Source organism: Sciurus carolinensis, chromosome 6 (genome assembly GCF_902686445.1).
Source record: "Sciurus carolinensis chromosome 6, mSciCar1.2, whole genome shotgun sequence".
NCBI classification, from domain to species: domain Eukaryota; kingdom Metazoa; phylum Chordata; class Mammalia; order Rodentia; family Sciuridae; genus Sciurus; species Sciurus carolinensis.
This window is the reverse complement of record NC_062218.1, coordinates 14,553,166-14,578,356: the sequence shown is the minus strand read 5'-3', so window position 1 is coordinate 14,578,356 and position 25,191 is coordinate 14,553,166. Positions and strand designations below refer to the sequence as shown.

The following is a 25,191-nucleotide window of genomic DNA, read 5'->3' as shown; positions in this document are numbered from 1 at the left end:
CTCTAAATAAAATACAAAAAAGGCTAGAGATGTAGCTCAGTGGTTAAGTGTTCCTGGGTTCAAATCCTGGTCCCAAAATACGGGGGAAAAACAAAACAAAAAAACAAAAACCAGCCAAGCACAACATCAGAGGCTTTGAGCAAGAAGCATACTCACTTCATCTGAGGGTTGGCGCTTCATGCCAATTCTCTCATTCTCTGTCAGGGACCAAGAAGTTCTCATTCTGAGAACATTCTTACCTTTACAATAAGCAGCAGCACCCCTCCGCCCCCCCTCCTGGCTGATAATTCTGACAGTATGGTGCCTATGGCGCCCACGGCTTCTCTTCCGGGACTACACTTTCCCGCCGGCGCGAACTTCACCTTCCCGCCAGCGCGAATTTGCACCCTATCAGGAACCCAGCAGAAGAATACAACCAACCAGGCTGCACCTCGTCATACCCCTCATTCCCTCAGCATAAATACCCGTGAGAACAATAAAAATTTGCAGCTTGATCAGAATTCCTGTCTTGCTGTCTCTCCCTGCGTCTCTTGTCCCTTCATTCCTTCTCTCTTAGGTTTGCCGTCCGCATTGATGTCCCGTGGGTCGGGACAATTCTCTGAATGGAACCATCTTCCTGCTTCCTGCACATCCTCCCAAGCCCCTTGTAGGCTGCTGGGTTTTCTAGAGCTTTGCTTGCCTTCTTACTGTGTTTGTTTTCACCTTTTTTGTTTCTTACTTTGTGATTTTTTTTCCCAAGGCTAGCATTTCCCCTTAACCCCCACCCCACCCAGCCACTCCCTACCCTGCCCTGCGAATACTCCCTTACTGCAGGACCTGGGTAATTGGTCCCCTGTGTTCTGTTTCAGGGGCTCCTAGGGCTTCATTCTTTTCTACCAGCACCCCATTATGGATCAACATCCGCTTATCAGCGAAAACATTCGGCCTTTGGTTTCTTGGAGTTGGCTTATAGCACTTAGCATGATATTCTCCAGCTCCGTCCATTTACCAGAAAGTGACATTATTTCATTCTTCTTTTAAGATTGAGTAATACTTCATTGTGTACTGTACCACATTTTCTTTATCCATTTATCTGTTGAAAGGCATCTAGGTTGGTTGCATAGTTCAGCTATTGTGAATTGAGCTGCTATAAACATGAACGTGTCACTATAGTATGCTGATTTTAAGTCCTTTGTGTATAAAGCAAGGAGTGGGATAGCTGCATCTCAGCCCTTTTTATTTTAATTTTGGGCAGGGTCTCACTAAGTTGCTTAGGGCCTTCCTAAATTGCTAACCCTGGCCTTGAACTTTTGATCCTCTTGCTTTAGCTTCCCAAGTCTCTGGGATTACAGGTATGCACCAACAAACCCTTTGAGTTCAGTTTTAAAGTTTATACTCCTGATAAATTGCTTTAAATAGCCTTTTCTTTCTTTCTCATTAAAAAAAAAATTTTTTTTTTGAGGAAGGTCTGGAGATGGAACCCAGCGTACTCTACTACAAAGTTGTACCCCCAGTTCTTTTTTATTTTTATTTTGCAACAGGGTGTTGCTAATTGCCCAGGCTGCCCTTGAATTTGCAATCCTTCTGCCTCAGCCTTCTGAGTAACTGGGATCATAGGTATACGCTTGTGTGTGTGTGTGTGCTGCCACACCTGGCTAAAAATTCGTTATAGTCTTTGGCACTGTTAGTGGATGAATGTTTTATTTCAGTTTTTATTAGTACATGTAAAAATTAACAGAAAATTTGAGCATATCATACAGAGTTCCCATATTACACCCTTTCCCACATTCCCAATTTCCTTTCATTAACATCTTGCATTAGTGTGGTGTTTATTATATATTGAACCAATGTTACTACATTATTATGAAAGTCCAAAGTCTACTTTAGTGTTTTATTCTGGTGCTGTCATTGATTCTTGAGGTTTGTTCTGTTTGGTTTTTTATACTGGGAGTTGAACCCAGAGGTTCTTTACCACTGAGCCACATCCCAAGACCTTTGCATTTTTTATTTGGAGACAAAGTTGCTTAGCGCCTCCCTAAGTTAATGAGGCTGGCCTGGAATTTGCACTCCTGCCTCAACCTCCTGAGCTGCTGGGAGTACAGGCATGTGCCACTGTGCCCAGTGGTTCTCCGAGATTTGTGAAACACATACGGTCACAATGTGTCAAAATACAAAAGGTTCATAATCTGTGCATTATGTGATAAAAATTCTTTTCGAGTAAAATTTTACAAGAACAGGGTAGTCCCTGCTTGTCTGGCTGAAGGCTGAGGCACTGACAATGAGGTTTCTGTTGCACATGACAAATTGTGCATCTTGTTTTATATAGAAGAGGCTTGATAAAGAATGCAGAGGCATCAACGAGGGAGCTGGGACTTTCTAAAGTTATCCCAACTGTCAGCTCCTGTGACTTTCAGCCTTTTGAGATGGTTCTGCTTTCTCTACATTCTTGAGGAGGGGATTCTATTGGCATTCACTAACCTTGAATAGTTTGCCTTTTCTCTGATTACCTCTAATGTTCTGGTTGCCTTTGACCATCGCCTGCAACTGGAGCAAGCAACCACTGCCAGCATCTTCTTTTGACTTTGGAAAATATCTTATACAGACCTGTAAAAAGGCAGCTTTACCTTTTGAGGAAATTTTAGTAAAGGAATCATTAAGGCAGCCATTCTTCTCCTCAAACAAAACAATCCAGTAAACCCCTCAGTGGTCACTTCAGTCCTGTTTACCAAGTTGTCATGACAACTATTCAGCCTTATTCTCTAAAGACCAGGATAAATAGCCATAAATGAAGCTGGGCTCAAATGAAGAGTGTTGTTCTCAGGGTGGATTTTCCAAGATCACAACTGAATTGATTTTGCCCTGGAGCAGTTAAAAAAAAAAGGAAAAAAATGATTATCTTTTAAAATCAAGATTCTTTGGGCTCTTAAATGTATTTGCACATGGTATGTATGAGATAGCTTGCTCCCATAGATAGAAAAATCTAAAGCAAAGATCATTACGCCAGCCTAGCCAGCCTGGACGTCCTTTGAGTAGAATCAGGAATGAATTAAGCAAGCGCAGCCCAAGGCACCACATAAAAGGCTGGGAACACCATCGAGCTGAAGAAAGCCCGTTTTTGTGTCTGTCAGCTTAGATGCTCGCAGCCCAGACTGCTAAAGATGCAGCCATTTACCGTGGACAAAAACTGAAGGGGGAGAAAGGAAATCCAAGGTAGGGTTTTCCTCTTATTTTCTTTGCTTAAAAGTTTCCTGTACTTTGCAATGGTTGTGCTGGCGTAAAACTCTCTAGAGATCAAATAGGAATGGAGTGGATTGCCATTTCTCCAAGCACCAGAAGTGTTTAGTTTCTAAACAAATGGGTAAGTACTGGTTCTGATTGTTTGTACAAGTTTGAACTACTAATCCTTTCTTAAAAAAAAAAAAAAAAAAAAAAAAAATGAAGGACATAATCCAATTATCAGATAAGTCATTGGTAATGTGATATATTTTTATATTTTTGACAGTCTTTCTTTTATAACAAAAATAATTTTGAATTGGAAGGTGGACAGTAGTGGTGGTTTCTTTTGTTTAAATTTACTTCAAAGTACTTCTCTCTAAAAAACTTAACACACTACTTATATAACTTTTCCTTGCTTTGAGCGTTAGAAAGATCTGCACAAGAATAATCCGACTCTTTTTGAGTTGCATTATAACCTGGTTTACACAAGTGTGGAAACGTGAGAGGTCGTAGGAGTTCAGTGGTCATCTGTTGAATGTTGTGCTTGCTTCACACCCAGGAACACGTGGGAATTTTGCATTCAGCCTGGAGAAACCTGATGAGGTACAGTTTGTTAGGAATCTTATTCCCCAAAGTGAGAGGTCTCCAAAGAAAGGACTAAATTGGTTGGCAGAAATGCTGATCTTTGCCTGCACCCTGGCTGCAGGACGGGTGTTCAGTTGATATCCATTCAGTTGCTAAATGCGCCCTTGAAGGGGGTGCATGTTTTCAACGTGAGGGTGGTCTTTCATAGTAAATTGAGTTACACTTTAAAGAAATGAATAATAATCAAACTGACTGCTCCTCGGCTAAGTCTACCTTAATTGAAATAGATAAAATGTTTAGAAGTAAGTGGAAACCCAAACATTAGCATGTGAGAGTAAATAATCTGACATCAATTTATAACCCTCCTAAAGTAAAAGGTAGCCTATGGGCAAGAACCACTCATTTTTAAGTTGCTCACATTAAACATGGTATCTCACCCACTTGGTTAAGTTTAGATTTGTGATAGCCCCCTGCCCACTGTGTGTGTGTGGTCTTTGCTGGGGATTCAAACCCAGAGCCTCGCTCATGCACCTTCTTCCACTGAGCTACACGCCATCCGCCTTTTCACTCTTTCCAATGAATGCCATGGAATGTTAAGGGGTGTCGCCAGAAAGGGGATGCAGCCGAGACAGACCCCAGGCTGCCCTCCTTGCTTCCCACCTGGGAGGTACTAAGTGCTAAACAGGATGCATATCTTCTGCTGTGTTCCCCCCAGCAGTACCCATGGCCCTCCTTAGGCAGCCCTCTGGCTCTGACTTCCTGAATGTCATTCAATCAAACAGGAGTCCCAGTGGCACCTTTGAGCCACTCCTTGCAGGCGGGATTGTTGTCCTGTGGAGTGAGAAGCCCCACATTAACATTTTCAAGGGCAACTTCCTCTGTGTGGATTCTCTTAGTGTCTGATCTGAACTCCCCCTGGTCACTGGGCAGCTGTGGGAAGGACTGATTCTACTGCCAGCAGCTTCCCCTCTCATCCCGTTCACACACACACACACACACACACACACACCTGGAGAGAAAGCTCTGGGGTGGAGGGGTTATTTTGAGGTTGGAGACCAGAGGTTCAGGCCCAGGGATGGATTCCAGGGTGGTGGCCCAGGGACTAAAGCTCCCCTGGGGTTTCTCTCAGCCCTACAGCAGGTCCTCTTTAGTTCTAGCCTCCCCTCAACATTTCATTATGTTCTCCTTCCGCCTTGCGGGTAGTTTTCTTATTCTCTTCTCAGGCCAGCTCAGTGGTGGGGCACTGGGTTGCATCCTCAGCACCACATAAAAATAAAGTTATTGTGTCAATCTACAACTAAAAAAATTTTTTTTAAATAACTGCTGCTTTTTGTCTCCACTTGTCCCCAATATGAAGGCAATACTTACTGATTATAAATATTTGGAAAATATTGCAAAGTATTTGTTAAAATTACAATTTAGACATGATTTCACCACCCAAATACAATCCGGTTTACATTTGGTTGAATGTGTATTTTTCTTTCATAATCTACCTTAATTTTGTAAGTTACTTTATTTTTAATTTTCATAAGGAGAATTAAACCCAGGACCTTGTGCATGCTTAGCAAACATGTTCTACCACTAAACTGCATGCTTGACCCTATTTTATTCATTTTGGAACAGGATCTTACCAAGTTGCCAGGCTGGCTTTAAACTTATGATCCTCCTGCCTAGGCCGTTCAAATATCTTGGGTTATAGGCATATGCCACCTAGGCCTGCTAACCTGCTTTTTCCATTGTTTTTTGTTTTGTTTTGAGAAAAAGGGAAAAGATGTTTTATTGCCCTTGAAGCAAAGGAGAAACATGAGAAACTCCTGTCTCAGTCTGATTCTGCCAATCAGGGGGAGCAATGGGTTTTTGAAGAGGTGATTCAAAGGCTACATTGCAGGTGTTCCCAGGTGTTCCCTGTCCGGAGTTGTAATTACCTGTTAACTTGGGAGATGCTCCTTTCTTAGATGTTCTGCTGCCCTCCTGGAGGTCTGAATTACTTCATCCCAGGGGTGGTTGTGTGCCCAAGGACATAACTCTGCCTAGGATGGGGAAGAAAGGTAATCCTGTCCTTTACCTGCCCAAGTTAGGGAGGGGAAGATTCGGAAAGGGAGTGATCAGGGAGGTGAGGGAAAGAGGAAGAGAAAGAAACATGTCCTTTTAAAAATAAGTGACAGTGGCAGAGCAGTGTGGGCTGCATTCAAAACGAAGTGGACCACTGTTACAAAGGAGAACCAAAGCAACTCTTAGAACTGAAAAACACAGTCCCTGAAAGAAAAAAGAACCTCCCTGGCCAGGTTCCATAGCAGAATGGACACGAGAGAGGAAGGAGCCTGTTCACTCAGTCAGATCCAGAGAACTTAATGGGAACAAAGAGAGCAAAAGAATTTAAGAAAATGAACAGAGCCTGGGGCAGTGGTGGGGCGAACACCTGTGTCCTTAGAGGCTGAGGCTGAGGCTGAAACGATGTGAAAAAACAGCTGGAAACTTACCAAATTTAGTCAAGACACGAGCCTGCAGTTGGGAGAAGCAGAGAAAATCCCATTTAGGAGAAAAAGAAATTAACTCCCAAGATGTGTTTGCTTTGTAGTTAAATTGTGAAAACCAAAGACAAAACTTAAAAACACACAGGATGTGTTACCTGTGGAAGAACAGAGGTTGGAATGGTGGGATTTCCCATCAGAAACGACGGAGGTGGGGTACCAAAGCAGAGAAGAAGGGAGAAAGTGCTAAAAGAGAACTGTCCTTCAGATTTGTTGTTGTTTTTTTTTTTTTTTAAACAACATATCATGAACCATTCCTATGCTTTTTTTCATGACTATAGAATTCTGTCAGTGAATAACTTTAAAGTCAAATTTCTATTGGATTTTTTTCCTTTATTTGTTGTTGTAAACAATCCTATATTATGTGTCTAATTACTGTTTCCTTAAATTTTTGAAAGTTCATTTACTAAATCAGAGCACATATGCATGTACATGTAGCCACAATACCCTTCATTAACACCAAAAACAAATGGAAACAATTTTTGCAAAGTGTATACCAAAGGATATATAGCCTTAATATATAAAGAGCTCTTAACACTGAGAAAAGGACAGATATTTTAATGAAAAAATTAGTAAAAGACATAAACAAGAAATTTACAAAAGGTTAAATATAAATGAAATATAACCTAACATCCTCCTGCCCACCATACTAGGGTTTAAAGTACTGAGCTGCATCTCTAGTTCATTTTCTTTCTATGTTTGAAGACAGGGTCTTGCTAATTGCTGGGTCTGGCCTTGAATTTGCAGTCTTCCTGCATCAGCTTCCCAAGTAGCTGGGATTATAGGCACGTGCCACCATGCCCAACCTGACATTCGTAGTAGCATAAGAAAGCACACGTTAAAATAGTGAGGTAATTTTGGTAGTGTGCATATTGAATGATATTGTTGATTTTGTGTTGCTTTATTTTTTATTTTGGTACTGAGAATTGAACTCAGGGGCACTTTGCCACTGAGCTATGTGCCTAGTCCTTTTTGGTTTCTACTTTAAGTCAGGGTCTTGCTAAATTGCTTAGGACCTCAGTTGCTGAGGCTGCCCTCGAACTTGCAGTCCTCTTGCTTCAGCCTCCCAAATCCATGGGATTACAGTCTTGCACGACCACACCTGGCTTTTGAGTTGCTTTTTAATAACATCCCAAGATCTGTGACTGTTTGAAGGAACAGCCATTAAGGTGCTCTGCTGCCTGGAGTTCAGATTATTGCAAACTTCTCAAAAGGAACATCTCATCCTATTTTTTTGTTTTAAGTTGACTTTCTCTGCCTACCTTGGAAGATATGGAGGTAGAGATGCAGATGCACATGCACAGACAGATAGACCTGCTGAAAGAGAGGAAACAGGCGAACTGGAGCTTGGCTGGGCCCTGCCTTGAGCAGTTTTCTCTTCACTGCTAAACACATTCCAAAAGTCTGGCCCACATCTCATTTCTAAGGCCTGGGGATCAGTGCTGCGCTGGGCCCGCTTCTGTCTGCGGCTTCCTGTTGCAGGGTGCCCTACCCTGCCTCCAGATCCCCACCCACTCCCCTAGACCTGGGACACCGCTAATCACCCTCCTTCCTGGCATCTTGACCAGGCTGCCCCACCCCCAAGCCGTGCTCTTGACTGGCTCCTCTAGATGGAGGCATGGCCCGGGGCTCTGCCCTCGCCTCCTCACCTGCCCTGCTCCTGAAGAAAGGCCGCCTTCTCTCTGGAGCTGTGGCTGGGTGAGTACCGGGACCTCTGCACCGGCTTCCCAGCTCAGACCTCCCTTCCCCTCTGCTCCCAGGGTCAGGGTCTGCTCCAGTTTTGTGACTTACTCCTCCAGGGGTCCAAACTGGCCCTCCTTGGACACCATGGGGTCAGGTGTCAAAGCTGATCATTTTTTGGTTTGGGTTCTCTACTCTTTTCTTCTTTTTTTTACTCTCTGGGAAGATGGCCTCTACCCACAAGTTAATTTTTAGTATGCATTTGTTATTGCTTTTAACCTTGTGCTTTAGTGTTTATTGTGACCATAGGGAATTGTGTGTCATCTAACATTTTCCAGGTGCGTTGCGTCATTATGTTAGGCATGTATTTTTCCTTTCCTCGTAAGTGGTGGCAGAGATTGGAAACTGTCGGGGCCTTTCTTTGCCTGTGTCTTGTACCATTGTGCAGTGTCTCTGGGCTGGCCACTTCCTCAGATGAAAGGCTGCCCTAGTTTCAGCCACTCTGAAAGGATAAAGCAGCTCATTAAAGTGTGCCAGACGCTCCATTTGTCAGTATTTCACTTAAAGGGGATACTGTTTGGCTTCGGAATCATACTCTATATGCTCAAATTTTGCCCCCGCCAAAATAGAAGTGGCCCAGTTAAAGATACTGCAGCAGCTTTTCCTTTCCCTCCTCATTTATGAAGATGAAAATTGTATTAGAAAATAAATGTTTAAGTCGTTTTAAGTCTTCTTAAAAGATCTCTTTGGATAAGGAAGAAAACGAGGTAAGAATATTGGTAAACTTAGAAAACTGAAATTAAAACAGTTCTTGGGCTGATAGGCAAAAGACCAGATTTGAATGTGAAATCTTGTCGGCATATGTTGCTGCTGTTTTCTTAGGAGACAACTAAGCTTAAATAAGGTTATTACAGTACTCAGTAGAGGACTAAGACATTGAGTCAGAGAGAGAGTCAACTCGGGGGATTGTTGTGGCCCAGCATAAAGCATCATTGCCATGTGAATTGTGGTTTGAGGACCTGCGGAGGGAAAATTAACCTCCGTTTTTCTTTTCTTCTTGCTTTGGTGTTAACTCTGAAGTGTTTCATGTGTTTGACTGACTGATGGCATTCCGTCACCTCTTGCAGAGCTCAGACCAGTCAGGGTACCCTGGACCCCCAGGTGCACACTGGCAGCCCTTGGAGGCTTCCGTCAGCCAGATCTTGCAAATTAGGCAAATGAGGGCCTGTGTGGAGGTGGAAGGGCAGGTTGGACTTGGTGGTGATGTCATTTGACTCCGACTTCCAGGGTCTGACAGCAAGTGAGAGGCTCAGGGCCGGGCATCCAAGGGGGAAAATGGTACAAAAGCTGCACACAAAGGTCCGTGCAGCTGGGCATCTCTCAGAGGAACGCGTTTGCAGCCTGGCCGCACAGCAGACAGGCCACATCTTCTGGGTAGCTCCTGCTCTCTGGGGCGTGCTAGAGGCCTTTCCTGCTTGACATAAACTCAGGCCCCGCCAAGGTCCACAGGGTGAAAGCTTTCCCATCTCATGCTCAATTGTTAAAAGTAACTCACTGCAAGACAATCGCCACTTGTTCTCCATGACTCACCTTTCCTACTCACCACGCATCCACTCTGCCTGTTATAGCATGTTGCTGTACAGTATTTAAATGACTGAGCAGGCAGCCTGGGAATACTCAAAAGAGCCTTCAGCAACTGGCCTGGGTGCACAGGCTTTTTTTGTTCTTTGTTCTGGTCCTTTTGGTGGGTGTGCAGCTGCATGCCTAAAAGAGATTGCACCTATTGGGTGCTGTGCAGACTGCTGATTGCCCTGGGCCTGGAGGGGGCCCTGATCAAGGAGGTACACATAGAGACTCTAAAGATGCGTGCTAATACTTTGAGGGGATGGGCACAAGAACACAAGTAGGAATAAAGAGATGAGCAGGCCTTGTTCACGATCAAGTTCCTTCTCTTTCTATTCACTCTTACTCAGATCACAGTTCATGATGTGGGAAGGTGCAGAGACAGAGCCTGGCGGATTTTCCAGAGTGCTCCCCTGTATGATGTGGCCTGGTCTCGTGGTTTTGTCGTGTGACTCAGAATTCACTGCACCCTGTTCTCATTCCTCTGGCCTGGTCACTCCACAGCAATTCATTAACTCAGGACTCTCCCAACATCTTGTGGGGCTACTGCAGAAGGCTTTCAAGATTCCTGAAAAACATATTTATTTTGTTGCTGTTTGCCCAGTGAACAAAGCAGCCTGTGCTTTAGACCACATGTGATTAACAGGAGACAAAGCAGGTCATCTTTCTCAAACTTGTGGAGGGAAATGATGAATGGCGCAGATCAGGAGGTGTCACATATCAGGGTGGACTGAGTGCAGTTCTACAGAGACTGCCTCCCACCTTTCGCCAGCCCTGGGTCACTGACCTCTCACTTCAGTACTGTCTGCTCATGGATGATGTGAGGACGGATTTCTCCTCTTTTAGGGTGGGATTGAGGCCTGATTAACCGCACGTGCCCCTCACTCCTCGCTCATCCAGCACATCACCACTCATGGTCAAGGGACTAGTGAACAGTGGTCATCCCATTCACCATTGTGGAAAAAAGCAACATAGGTGCCTTGGCGGCCAGCTCGGGTGCTGATTGTTCAGCTGCCCAGCAAGAGAGGGATTCATTTCCTCTCCTAATTTGTAATTTGAACTTATTACCATTTTCTAAACTTGGCGGCACATTTCCAACTACAATTTGTGAAGGACACATGTTCCTTTTGGCACAGACACAGGGAAAGACAAATTCATGGAAAAGTTATTATCAGAACCCTGTAAACTAGTCTTTAAATCCAGGATGGGTCAATGCTCAGTTCCCTGGATCACAAATGGAAGTGGGTGGAAGATGTCATTCCAAGGGCAGAAAATACTGTCACAGTGCAGTCTTGTTTCCTGTAGCTTGGATTTAGGAGCGTGTACTCCCCACTCCTTTTTTTAAAATTCCTTTTATTTTTTAATTAATTATTTTATTTGTTTTTATCTTTTGCCATGGTGGGGCTTGAGCCCAGGGCCTTGCAAATGCTAGGCAAGTGCTCTACCACTGAGCCACACGCCCCAGCCGATTTTATTTTTGAACATTTTGCTTCGTGGGAGCCTTCTGTTTGTGACTCTTTCACACTAACCCTAGACACCAGTGTCCTGCAGAAAGTACCAGTTTGCACATGACGCCAACATGGCGCCTCATGCATTGTACACTTTCCTGAAGTGGAGACCTGGGGCTGGGAGGGGACCTCCAGATTTAAGCAGCTTGGATTGCCCAGCTCAGAAGCCTAGATGGGCTGGCTGGTGTGAACTAGGATGCTGAGCCCTCCAGGCCCTGGTGCCCACTGTGCTTCGAGTCCAGCATGAATAGAGTCCAGAGAGGCCCTGAGGATGGGAATAACCTGGCCTTTGAAGACGCCTGACCTCCTGTTCCCTAGCAACCCCCAGCTACTCAGTGCAATATTTTGTGGTGTTTCTAATTTATACTTAACAGATATTGGCTGTGATCGCAGGCTGGCTAATTTCCCATTAGGACGTGGAGACAACCACTTTGATACATGAATAGGCAGGAGAAAGGACTCCTAGGATGCGGCACTCTCCAGAGCCCCTTCCCACCAGGCCTGCCTTCCCTCTGGACAGTAGAATTGACCAAGGACTTGCCAGCAAATTGCTACTCAGCACACAGCATTGTGCAGTTTTGAAGTAAATTTCTGTTCAACTTTTTTTCTTCTGGTATTTTAGCATATCTTCATGAATATTTATAAATCAGCTGTATCCATTGTGGGAGAAGTTTCTTCTCAGCTGCATATTTTTATGCAGATGAAGCCCCTTCATCCGATTCTTCCTGTGTGGGGCGGGGGTGTGAAGCCTTCTGCCCTTCCAGCTCCTGCTGTAGCTCTTTCTCACATTTGGCCTCTGTTTGGTGGCTGGGTGTTTTTCACCTCTTTGTGAGAGTTTAGACTCCTCAGTTCTAGAAGTTTTGTGAATATCTGAAATGCTAGCACTTTGAAGCAAGGAACCGGGCATGTATATATTGTCGTGATTGCCATCTGTACACTGAGTCACACTGCTGGGGGGGCAGGTCTTATGAGGCTGTTGATGTCGTATTTTAAGAATGTGCACTCTGATGAAGCCTTCCAGATCTCAGGTTGACATTATTCCAGGCTTTGGACATTGAGGAATGTGGCAGCTGGGCCCCGGGACCCCTTACTTTACCCCCGTTTCTAGTTCAGCATCCCGATTGCGTGGACCTAACCTTGGTGACTAACAAGTGACTCGGTGAGTTCTGCGCTGTTTTAGCGTTTTGATGACCCACAGCCCTTCTTGCCAACATCCGCACACAGAGACAGCTGCCCTCCTAATTTGTATTTCTCAGCATGATTTTCCAGAGGGAGCCTGAATAAAGGGGAGGGTGGCCTCGTCAGATGAGCAGGAGCGGAGTAGCAGTGAGCGGGGGAGATCGGGGTTTCCATTTGTGCAGTAGGAAGGGTCCATGGGGTGCACTGGGCAGGAAGGCAGCGAGTCGTACGTAGGAGGGGCCGCCCTTAAGGATTCTGCACTTTCTGCCACCTTTTCCAGGGACTTTGGTCTGATCTGGAATAAATCCTTAGCCCCTGCTTCCCTTCCACCCCATCTCTGGCTTTTCCTTTTCGCCGCGCTGGTGATTGAGCAGTGCTGACCCCCTGAGCTGCAGCCCCAGCCCTCTCTGGCTTGAGAGCTTCCTGCAGCCCTCTCTTTGGGTTCTGGGAATGGAACCCAGGCCTCCAGCAGGCAAAGCTTGTGCTCTACCGCCGCCCCCGGCCCCACAGCACGTTTTCTTCTTTGTTTTTTTTCAGTTGTTGATGAATCTTACTTATTTACTTAAATGCAGTGCCAAGAATCGAACCTGGTGCCTCATACATGCCAGGCAAGCACTCTACCACTGAGCCACAACCCCAGCCCCCAACATTTTCCTTAACTCTCAGGATCCCTGTTTTAAATATCTCAAATTACTGACCTCCTGATTTTAAATGCACACGATCTGTCCATCGTTTCAGATGCGCCCCTCCAGCCTGCTCCCGCCCTCCCTGAAGACAGAACCTGCTACTCTTTGCCGCGCAAACCTTTCAGTCCCTTACTTAGTGTCTCTAGGAGCCCTCTTTAAGGACTTCGTTATTTCCTTGCCTCAGGTTTATTGGTCAGCCGTAGAAAACTGAGTGCACAAATCCAAATGTTCAGATTTGAATGTTCGCAAAGTGAACTCGGGCATATGACCTCACAGGTCAGGGAGGAGATAGCCGTAGTCATGCGCTCGCAGCCTCTGTAAAATCCCACGGCTCCCTGGCCTCCCGTCTTGGGTAATAGCCAGTTCTGCTCTCGCCCTCAGATTCCCCGGGTTGCTGAACAATATCAAGAAATGTGCTCTGTGTGCTGGGGCTTGGCTCAGAGGACGAGCACTTGCCTCGCATGTCTGGGACCCTGGATTTCGTCCCCAGCACCACAGAAAGAAAGAGCCAGAGAGGAAAACAGAAACGTGCTTTGATCAGCTCTGGCCCACATTGCAGTGTCCTGGGGTACAGCCTCCCTGTCCCAATTGCCCTGGCACGTCCCACCCCTGAGCCTTGACCTCACCTGCCCGCCAGCACATGACCTCACCTCGTGATTCACCAGCCCTGAGCGCGTCCCCTGAGCCTGGTTGGTCTCGCGCCCACTTAGAGCCTGACTGAGTTTTAAGTACCGTGTTCCTCAGGCTCCCCCATCTCAGGTTGCCTGGGCGTCGGGTGCTTTGGACGAGCCCACCACCTTGTCATTCTCATCTGATTCCGTCGGGAACCCCAGGCCTCTGTCCTGTTCACTTCGCGCACTTCTGAGCCGCGTTTCAGCTGACCGCTGCCCTGAGTTCCTTCTGGCCTTGCGTCAGTACCGCTGGCACTGCTGCACACTCTGTGCCCTCAGGATGCTTTCAGGATTCAGAGCTGGTCACTGTGACATTGCAAACTCTGCACCATCCTTGCAGTTCCTAGGTGAACCTTGGTCCCCCTCACCCCAGATCCCCGTGGTGCTGGGGGTGGAACCGGCTGGCCTGGCTGGACGGTGACATTACCAAGATTGAACCCCTCCCTCGGGAGTTCCCCTCCTCCTGGGGGGTCCTCCTTCCCCTCTCCATAGGAATCTCTTCCGTCCACCAGTAGATTATACAGGTGAGTCACGTGCACGTGCCGCCCCTCAGTCCCCCGGGGGCAGCCTCCCACTCTCCATGAGTAAGACCATAACTCAGTGACCTGTGCAGTTAAACCATGTAAATGTCACATTTAATAAGACACTTTCAAGCCAGGTGTGGTGACACATTCCTGTACTCCTAGCTACTAGGTTGACTGAGGCAGAAGGATTACAAACCCAAGGCCACCCTGAGTAATTTGTGAGACCCTGTCGCAAAATAAAATTTTAAAAATGAAACCAAAGGCTGGGGATATAGTTCACTGGTAGAGCATCGCCTAGCATGCATGTGGCCCTGAGTTCCATCCCCAGTACCACAAAAAAAAAAAAAAAAAAAAAAAGCCATTCTCCACATCGTCAGGACTTCTAGCCAACGCCATCTGCCATTCTCAGTCTTTGCTCAAGTTCACAGAGTGGCTGCCGTAGCTGCAACCATTGCAACCCATAGAACCTAACCATTCAACTTTTTTCCAGCAGAATTTTTTGTTTTAAGGTACTGAGAATTGAACCCAAGGCCCTGTGCATGCTAGGCACCATTGAGCTACGCCCCATCCCTCAACAAATATATTTTTGAGTACCTGTTAGATCCTTGGGTTCTACCTCTCAATAAAGCAAACAAAACCCTTGTCTTCTCAGAGTTAACATTAATCCTCGAAAGAAGGCTGAGCCAGAGACTCCTCTCGGGCTCCTCTCCCTTTGTTAGGAAGGAAAGCCTTTCCCAGAAGCCCCTCAGTAGGTTTGTCTGCTGGCTTCTCTGTCTGGTTCTAGGGCCAAGACTGAGCCTGGCTGCACTGGAAGCCAAGAAAGGGAATGTCTGGCAAAGGTGAATGAGCTGGTGTGGCTGGCTTGGAATGATCTCATCCCCAGGACAGTCCTGACTACAGTTGGAGTGCCTTGTGCAAGGGTGGCGGATGGGCCCCTCTGGAGGGTAAAACTGTAGACCCAGAGGGGTGAGATGGAAAGGGAGAAACACAAAAATGTTCAGGTTTTATTCAGTGTGCAAAGTAGAGAACTTTTAACAATAATGTGATGTCAGATTTTGTGACTAAACATTTTTCGCTTCTGACAGTTTCAAAGAAAGATTTAAATGTATTTTCTGTGTGCGTTGAGCCTGATTCGATGTTAAATATTAGAAGTTTAGGCAGTTACTGAGTAATGTTGTGATAGCAGATCTGCACATGCTAATACGAAGAAAGATCTTCCAGGTAGTACACAAAGTTAGCATTGGTACCATCTAGAACAGCACTTATCCAACTATATGTGGCAAAGCAATTTTTAAAATTTTTTTATTGCTTATTTGTTATGGATTGATATTTTTGAAAAATACAATAAAAATGATGCAGCTGTGTCAAACTGGCATAAAAGTTCCTAAATGTGCACTCTCATCTTTGGCATGGTCTCAGCACGGACCGACAACCGTCACAGGCCCTGCTTGGGTTTTCCTCTGAGGAAGAGCCAGGCCCTAGAACCCACTAGACATGTGCCCTTGGACAAGCCACTCCCCTGTATCCATGTCTGTCACAGAATGATGATCCTGTCTTGCCCACTGGTCTTAATGGAGCTCTTTGAGATTTAATTAAGATAATAAAAATCCCTGGCACATTGCAGTCCATACTTGAATATCAGTGCATTGCCATTTCCCTTTAATTCAGGAGAGAAGGTGGCATTGAAGGCTGATGCCAGCCCTCTCCTCAGCAAGCTGGGGCTTCCCTTCTGCAGGGGCACATTGCTTTCTCTTCCCAGCAGGGCAGCAGGAGCATGTGCCACAGGAAAGTCCCCAGGTGCCTGTGCCCAAGTGAGCTGGCATTCAGGCGTGAAGATGGGGAACTGCCTAGACTCCTGAGGATGAAGGAGCAGGGCCGGGGAGTCCCACTGCAGCATGCAGGAGCAGGAGCGGGGCCAGCGGTGGGCGGTGTGCAAGGGCCTGGCCGAGGAGGGAGAGGGGAAGCGAGAGCAGCAGGTGCAGCCGCTGTTCCAGGCAGGAAACGGAAGGGGGAGAGGACAGGGAAGTAACTGTGGAGGCGACCGGCCTGCGTTCCTGCAGGCAAGGAAGGTTCCACCAGACGCCCAGTGTGCAGGGTTTCAGACCACTCATGGGCTTTGGAAACGAGTGTGACAAGCACAGCGGTAGCCCAGATTCCAGGGTGAATGTCCCCTGGACACCATGCAAGAGAAGGGCTTGCACTGCAGGCCGGAGCACGCTCAGACCAGCCATGCCGGCCACTTCCTGGCCAGGTTGATGGGGCAGTAAGGATCCGAGTGTGCGTGCCGCCCTTTGGGCCTGTTCTGCCTGTCATGGCCCACAGTCCCCAGGTGGCCCTCTTTCATTGTCACCATAGGCGCTAAGGTTCGTTGGCTTGTTAAAAAACAAAAACTTAATGTCCTGGGAATCTTGGGGTGCCTTTAGAAATCGAATGTAAAATTGCTAGAAAAAGTAGAATTAACATATTGTTTGAGAATTGTTGTCTGTGTCTTGAAAGATATTTCACCTGATATTTCACCTACTTTATCTAAAGTTAATGGAAATTCTTCACATCTAATTTATTCATTCAGACTCATTAGCCTGGTGGGAACTATTAGTGAGGTCTCTTCTAGTCCACATTTTTTGCCTGAGTGTTGTTTCTCATCTCGAAATAACGTTGTTGGCAAAAAGTAATATGTTTACTCTCTGAACCTTGTATTATTACAATAGTTGGACATCAGGGCTTGGTGGCGCACACCCGTAGTCCACTGTGGTTCCAGTGGCTTGGAGGCTGATGTGGGAGGATTGTGAGTTCAAGGCCGACCTCAGCAACTTAGCAAGGCCCTAAGCAACTCAGTGAGACCCTGTCTCTAAATAAAATTCAAAAAAGGGCTGGGGATGTGGCCCAGTGGTTAAGTGCCCCTGAATTCAATTCCCCAGTATCACCCCCTCCCTCTGCCACTTGTTAGTTCATTTATATAAATCATGCTCCAGGTGTCAAAGGCAAAAAATTATAATTTTAACCTTAATTTTCTGTTACTCTTCAAGTCTTTATGGAGCAGAGATTCTGATTTCTTAGAGAACACTGTCCTGTGGACATACAGTCCATATAAACAAACATTTTCCAGGAGCCATATTTTTTTTTCTAATTTATTTTTATTGTAAACAAATGGGATACATGTTGTTTCTGTTCATACATGGAGTAACAGCATACCATTTGTGTAATCATACATTTACATAGGGTAATGATGTTTGATTCATTCTGTTATTTTTTCCATCCCCCCCACCCCTCTTTTCCCTCTATACAGTCCTTTCTTCCTCCATTCTTGCCCCCCTCCCACTCCCATTATGTGTCATCATCCGCTTATCAGCGAGATCATTTGTCTTTTGGATTTTTGAGATTGGCTTATCCAGGAGCCATATTTAAAAGTGTCAAAGAAATTAATTTTGCAAAAATGAGTTTTAGTAATATATATATTTATCCCAGTATATCCAAAATGTTAACGATTTGAACACGCAAAGTCTCAAAAATTATCGAGACACCTGACATTGTTCATTTCATGCTGACTTTTTGAAATATGATGTATAAGTAACTTTGACCGCAACTCAGTTTTCACTAGTTGAATGCCCTCTCTGCTTTGCCTGTTTGGTTTTTTTCTTTCTTTGCTGGGAATGGAACCCAGGGCCTCCTGCATCCTGGACACAGCCTCTGCACTGAGCTACATCCCCAGTGCTGGCTTTTGTTCTTGAATTCAGGGATCGGCAAACTTTTTCTGGTAAATGTTTCAGGCTTTGCCCGTTTATCATGAAATAGACAATTCATGGCTGTGTTCCAATAAAACTTTATTTACAAAAACAGGTGGCAGGCCGGATGTGGCTCTCAGCTTGTCCTTTGCCCACCCATGCTTTAACTAAGTGTGTTCTTTCAGTTGGGTTTTTATCCTCAGAAGTTGATTCTATTTTGGTCTGCTACCAGTATAGCTATTGTGTTGAATTTCATTCAGGAATATTCAGGAAATATGACCAGGAAATAAACTTCATTGTTAAATAATGAATGCATTGGAACTGCAGGAACTCGCCTCCCGCTTCCTGAACTTGCACCTTGCAGGAAGAGCCGTGCGATGCATAGTGTTGACTTAGATGCCATTCTGTCTGAATTGGAGTCCTGGCTGTGTCGGGCATGAACTTCGAAACTCTAGACGAGTTCATGTGTCTGTCCCTGCTGCAGGTTCTGGTGTAAATTGGGGATGACAGTAATGCCTACCCCGTAGAGTTGCTAAAGTGAAACAAAAGCTAGCTTAGTGCCTGGTGGCAGCCCTTAGCTCCCATTAGCCTTTGTTCTCACAGCTTCGCTAGTGCTGCTGCTCACAGTACTTCTTATGCTGTCACTGCAGCAGAATTAGTGCTGCTCTCAACACCACCACTACCACAGAGATTTGCGAATAGAAACCAGTCCACATGATGGAGGAAGTCATCCACACGGGATCATGGCAGCCACTTTGTGCTTGAACTTGCCCTTTAAGGAGAGGCACTGCTGTGCTCTAAGGGAGCTTTGGCAGGATCTGCAGGGATTCTAACACTAAGATTTGGGTCCCTGTTGCTCTCTCCCCTGGTAAATGTCTCAGGTTACTCACCATCAGTAGGCCTGTGTGAAACCACTGAGAGAGATCCTGCCCTCTTCACAGAGTAGCCTCAGAAGTAAATGACGTCATCGTGTCTGTAGAGTAGTCTGAAGGTTGTAAAGTGATACTCAAATGATAGCTGACAGAATTTCCCAAGTGGTTGCCTCTCTGCTTTATATCGCAAACTTAATTTTATCCTCATGGACTTGAGGGAATTGCTAGGGTGGTTCTAAAGATTAAATGAGATAATAACGTGAAAGCACTTAGTCCAGTGGCAGAAACAGTCTCCATTCAATGGCTAGGTAGCTGCTATTTTTAAGATATAGCATCTTATCATAACCCAGCTCTTTAGAATTCCATCATTTGGACTAGAAATGTTATTAAATGACCTTGTTACATGATATGATAGATGAGCTCCCAAATTTAATATTCCAGAATGTAATAGGAAAAATGTGAGAATTAAATCACTAGTCTTCTCATCATCAGTAATTACTTCCTGACAGAGACTAATATGCCAAACTAACACTGAGTAAACACTGACACTCTATTATGTTTATTTTTTACAGACTGCTTTCTGATGCGTTGTACACAAATGGTGTACATCATTTTGTTTTTATGGTTGTGCACGATGTAAATTCATACCTTTCGTGTAATCATACGTGTACATAGGGTCATGATGTCTGTCTCATTCCACCACTTTTCATACCCCTCTCATTTCCCTCTACATAGTCTAAAGTTCCTAAATATTTTTAGATGTAGATGAGCGCAAGTTTTTTCTATTTATTTATTTTTATGTGATGCTGAGGATCGAACCCATTGCCTCCCAGGTGCTAGGCAAGCGCTGTACCGCTCAGCCCCAGCCCCAGCCCTATACAGACACTTTTTAAGCAGGCCAGAGACCAGCCAGAGACCAGCCAGAGACCAGCCAGAGACCAGCTGTGCAGTGTTTCCTGGAGACGGTGCCTCGTGAGGAGCAGCGTTTTCTTGGAGGCACCTGCAGGAGGTTGGAGAGCTGTAGGTTGGAGTGGTCGTCTTCAATTCACTGTGCTTCTGTCACCGGCCACCAAAAGTGTAGGACCAGATTCACCATGAAACAGAGTCCTCAGGCAGAGGGAGGAGGTATTGACGGGAACGCTCGTGCTGGTACTTTTTTATTTCTTTTCATGTCCTGAGAGTTGGATAAGAAAATACTACCAACCAGCAACTTCTTAAAGGTTCATCAGTGGGGATCCGATTAAGTGCACTGTGGTAATGGGAGGCTTGCAGCTGGGACAAGACAGACCCAGGTGTCTCCACACAGACTCTGTAGGACTTCCTTAGGTGTTAGGGGCAAGTGTGAAATGTTTTTATTTACATTTTTAAAAAGCAAAGTGTGGCCTGGGTGAGGTGGCACACGCCTGGAATCCCAGCAGCTTGGGAGGCAGGAGGTAGGAGTTCAAAGCCAGCCTCATCAAAAGCAAGGTGCTAAGCAACTCAGCGTCAGCTTGTCTCCACATAAAATACAAAAAACGACTGGGAACCTGACTCGGTGGTCAGGTGCCCCTGCGTGCCTCTGCACACCTGTGAAGACACGTGTGTGTGCAGTATTTATACTTGCACAGAACACATCCAGAAGGAGACAAAAACTGGGAAGAGTGGTTTTCTCCAGGAGAGCTGTGGGGTTTTTACAGTCAATACTTTCTGTATATCCTGATTTAAAAACAAATGCTTTGCATGCATTTTTCTTTCATTTAACAGCAACTAATTAATGACAAAAGAGACAACTTTAATCCCTTAATTTCTTTGGTGTCCATTCTCATTAAACTGTGTACCAAAATACTCCTTCATCACATCTGGCTGCTGACCTGTTTCCCATAGAAGTACATCCCAGTCCTGTCCTGTAAATAATTGAAAAAAGGCATGGGGTGTGGAGCTGTGTTTGGGCATGTTCTCTACAGACCCTCTTGAGGACTCATTGGGTCTTATAACCAGCATCCTTTACCTCTTAGCCCTGCCAGTTCCAGGACCCTGGGATTCTCTTCTGCTATTTTCATGAAAGTAAATCAAACCTAGTTAAATAGAATTAATTTCCCTTCAGTTTTCTTGCAAAAGGCTCATTCCAATGCGTAAGAAGCTGGGTCCCCACCATCTGCCACCTGATTATTTAATTGTTCATGTGCAGGATTTTGCATGGACATTAAGTTTTCAGCTCAGTTGGTAAATGTGAGAAAGCACAGTTGCTAGATCACATATTAAGGCTTTGAGCTTTATTAAGAAACTCTTCGCGTTGATTGCATTTCACATTACTGCCAGCCACGCGTGGGAATTCCCCTTGCTGTAAATCTTTCCTATGTTTGGTATTGTGGGTTTTCTGGATTTTTAATTTTTTAGTAGGTATGCAGTAGTGCTTCCCTGTTGTTTTAATTTATAATTGCCTAAAGACCAGTGGTGGTGACCACCTTTGCATATGCTGACTCGCCACCTACATATCTCCTTTGGTGAAGTAGCTGTTCAGATAATTTGCACACGTTTTAAATTGGGTTATTTTCACACTGTCGAGTTTTAGTGTTCTTTTTATATTTTTGATAGTCTTTTATCTGATGTGTATTTTTCCAGTATTTTCTAGTCTGCTGCTTAAATTTTCATTTTCCTAATAGTGTCTCAGAGGAAGTTCTTAATTTGAATGAAATTCAACTTACCAGTTTTTCTTTCGTGGATGGTTCTTTTGGTATTGTATCTTAAGTCATCATACAACCCAGGGTTATCTCCTGTTTTCTTCTAGAAGTTTTGTGCTTTATATTACACACACAGGTCTATGATCCATTTGCAGTTAGTTTTTATGAATGTTATAATATCTGCAAATGGATTTTTCTTGCATATTGATATCTGGTTGTTCCAGCACAATTTTTTTTTGCTTTTCTTTTTTGTTCTAATTAGTTATACATGACTGTAAAATGGATTTTGACACATCATACATAAATGGAGTATAACTTCTCATCTGTCTGTACCTGATGTAGAGTTATACATGCACATAGGGTAATAATGTCTAATTCATTCTACTATTCTTCCTACCCCCATACCCCTTCCCCTCTCTTCACTCCCCTCTACCTAATATAATGTAACTCCATCCTTCCCTGCCTGCCCCCTCTCCTTATTGTGAATTAGCTTCCACATATCAGAGAAAACATTTGGCCTTTGGTTCTTTGGGATTGGCTTATTTCACTTAGCATGATATTCTCCAGCTCCATTCATTTACAAGCAAATTCCATAATTTCATTGTTCTTTAAGGTTGAGTAATATTCCATTGTGCATATATACCACAGTTTCTTTATCCATTCATCTGTTGAAGGGCATCTAGCTTGGTTCCACAATCTAGCTATTATGAATTGAGCTGCTGTAAAGATTGATGTGGCTGCTTCACTATAGTATGCTGATTTTAAGTTCCTTTGGGTATAAACCTAGGAATAGAATGACTGGGTCAAATGGTGGTTCCATTCCAAGTTTTCTGAGGAATCTCCATACTGCTTTCCATAGTGGTTGCACCAGTTTGCAGTTCACCAACAATGTATGAGTGTACCTTTTCCCCACATCCTCACTAATAATTTACTCTTGCTTGTATTCTTGAGAATTGCCATTCTGACTGGAGTGAGACGAAATCTTAGTTTTAATTTTATTTTTCTAATTGCTAGAGATGTTGAACATTTTTTCATATATTTGTTGATCGACTGTATTTCTTCTGTGAAATGTCTATTCAATTCCTTTGATTGATTGGGTTATTTGTTTTTTTGGTGTTAAGTTTTTTGAGTTCTTTATATATCCTGGAGATGAGTGCTTTATCTGATGTCCAGCACCCTTTATTAAAAAGACTGTCCCTTCTCCATTTAATTGCCTTGACTTATTTGTCAAAAATCAGTCGATTATAGTTATATAGACTCACACACTTTCTAAATAGCAAAGAACATTTTCATTTCTTGAAAATCTGTAACACAGGCAAAACCTGTTTGCTTACTAAACAAGTACATTAGAAACAAGTACAAATGGAACCACAATCTCATTGAAGCAACACACTAGCATTAGTGAGCGTGTACCTGGTATGCCAGGCAGTTACAGGCCATGAAGGAAAGTGTGAACATGGTCACTTTGAGCAGTCCAGGGGAGGGGAAGGTTGCAGAAGACCCACGCATGCTCAGGCAGTGATATGGAGGAGGGAGCATTTGAGAGACATCTAGAAACTCCAGCGGACTCCACCGAGTTAGAAGGAGGACCTTTCTGGTGGGGAAGCTACTTCTGCTGCGGTGAAGACAGGAAGTGAGGGGTGAGTCTAGAAACTAGAATAAACTATAATTGGACTAAAATGCAGGGTTTGTGTATTTGAGTGGAAAGGCAGCGTGGAGCCAAACTTCAGGGACCTTGGATGTGAAGTCTGAGTTGGCGTTTGTGGAGGGTCTGATGTGACGTGGCTGGGGGTCAGGGAGGAGGAATGTGCACGGGTGCACATTATCTGTGTTCACCCTTTTCCTTGTAAGAAGCAGGTGTACCGTCTTTGTGGCTCTGTGGTGATTAGGCAGCTCCCAGCTTCAGGGACCAGGTTCTCCTTGCTTAGGTGATAACTGTTCTGGGGCCAGGGGTGTGGTTGAAGGCAGTCCTTGCTGAGTGAGAAATTTCCATGCTCTGTAATCTGACCTCCAGTGACTGACTCACAGCTCTACTTTTGCAAGTCATGTAACCATTTAGCTTCCTGTTCTCACCTGGGGGGTTGCTTTTTCTGCAGGGAAAATTAGTTTCTGCCTCTTTTCTGGAAACGTGAAAATTAGCAAGTGGCAACAACTGTGTAAAATGTTTAACAGCCTGGGAGTAAAATAACTGATGTAAGTACAAAGGGCCTTTGTCGCTTGTTTAATTGGCTTTTGTTTACTGCCTGTTCAAGGTCAGGGAAATTATATTGCTGCTTTAGTAACCAGGCTTTGAAACACTGTTCAAAGCATGATAAACTTCTTATCTGATAATATTTATTCCTTCTCCACTCTTGAGGGTTTGATGTGGCTAAGAAAGCAAATAGAGATTGAGATGACCTGCAGGGTCCTCTGAATTAGTCAGAGGCCTGATGGGAGTTCCTGGGTGAGACTTCACAGTCATTGTAGGACCTGGAGTGATATTTTATTAGTAAAATGTGATTGACTTGCAGTAAGTTCCTACGGAATCCTCAATTTCTCAAAGTTGAAGAAGGATTTTCAGAAAATAAGGTAGGTTTGTTTGCATTTAAAATTGAAAGGGGTAATAAAATAGAAATATGCCTAATATATAAAATGCTCTCTATAAGGTTAGTTGCAGTATTTCTCGATCCCGAGATATTTACTTATCAAAATAAAAATCATGTAATGGTTCAGTTTACTAAATTAGCATGTTTTGTATTGCTTAGAATGCTGGGGATCAGTCCTCATAATATGAACTAGGTAATGAGTTCCTCAGCTGGAGACCTAATCTGTATGTAAATAAAGTTTAAAGTGTTTCAAGTAAAGTAGGTCAGGATTCATTTTAAAATATAAGGGAAAGTAGAACTCCTTAATTTTAGAAAGTTATGCCACTGACTTAGAAAAAACAGTCAACCAAGGTGGAGGGAAGGTTTAAGTCTTAAAAGATACAGAGTTTTTAAAATGTCTTCTTGAATATGCTGCTGGGGCAGCGAGAACTGTGGGTGTCATGCTGTGGTCTTTGTCTGGCTCTCTGGCCATTTTTGAGCTCATGCATGGCCAGCTCAGGGCTCGCTGCTGTTTTGCATTCTAAGCAGCATGAAGTCCCACAGCCTCGGTGGCAGTTCCAGGCAGGGGCTGGCTTGGCTTTGGTGCATCCCATACACCCAGTGGTTGCCCAGTCTGTGGAAGGCTTTCAATAAATACTTTTAGAGAATTAAAATAATTAATGCTTACATTTACATAAACGTCCAGACATGATCATAGTTAATTTTTTAGACTTTGAATAAATTACCTCCCCAGAAAGGAGGAAAGGACTCATTTTAGAAATAAATTACAACCTGTTAGAAACACCCTTAAGAGTATGCCGAGTTGTATTTGGTATTTGTTATTAAAGCAAAAGCAGTCATTGTTAAATATGTTGTCACACATGACGGGTGCGTTTGGTATTTTCCGAGTGTGCCCTTCTGTTCACCCTTGGGAAAGCCTGCCCTTGGCAGATATCCAGGGGGTACAGAGATGCAGGTGGATTTAACCATAGTGGGTCAAAGAACTTTGGGATTCTTGTCAGTTATCTGAAGTTGAGCTGCAAGTAAGGATGCCACCATTGGTGTGAGGGTGGGGGTTGGCTTTGATTTTGAGTGCGCTGTTTGATTTTCTGAGGTTTTCTGGTTCAGGGGTCAATTCCGCATACTGATATTTGACTAAATTCACATGTAGTGAACCAGTTTCCTATCCTT

General features: G+C 44.4%; 1 protein-coding gene and 1 long non-coding RNA gene across 2 annotated transcripts in view; one reads left to right on the top strand and one right to left on the bottom strand.

The window, feature by feature from the left end:
- Myo10 (myosin X) overlaps window positions 1-25,191 on the top strand; it is a 204,935-nt gene that overhangs the window by 135,572 nt on the left and 44,172 nt on the right. The gene's annotated exons all lie outside the window — the stretch shown is intronic.
- LOC124986578 (uncharacterized) lies at window positions 3,482-7,768 on the bottom strand. Its single transcript, XR_007109041.1, has 3 exons — window positions 7,574-7,768; window positions 5,706-5,810; window positions 3,482-3,790 (listed from the first exon to the last, which is right to left on the bottom strand). It is a non-coding gene; the product is annotated as an uncharacterized LOC124986578 (long non-coding RNA).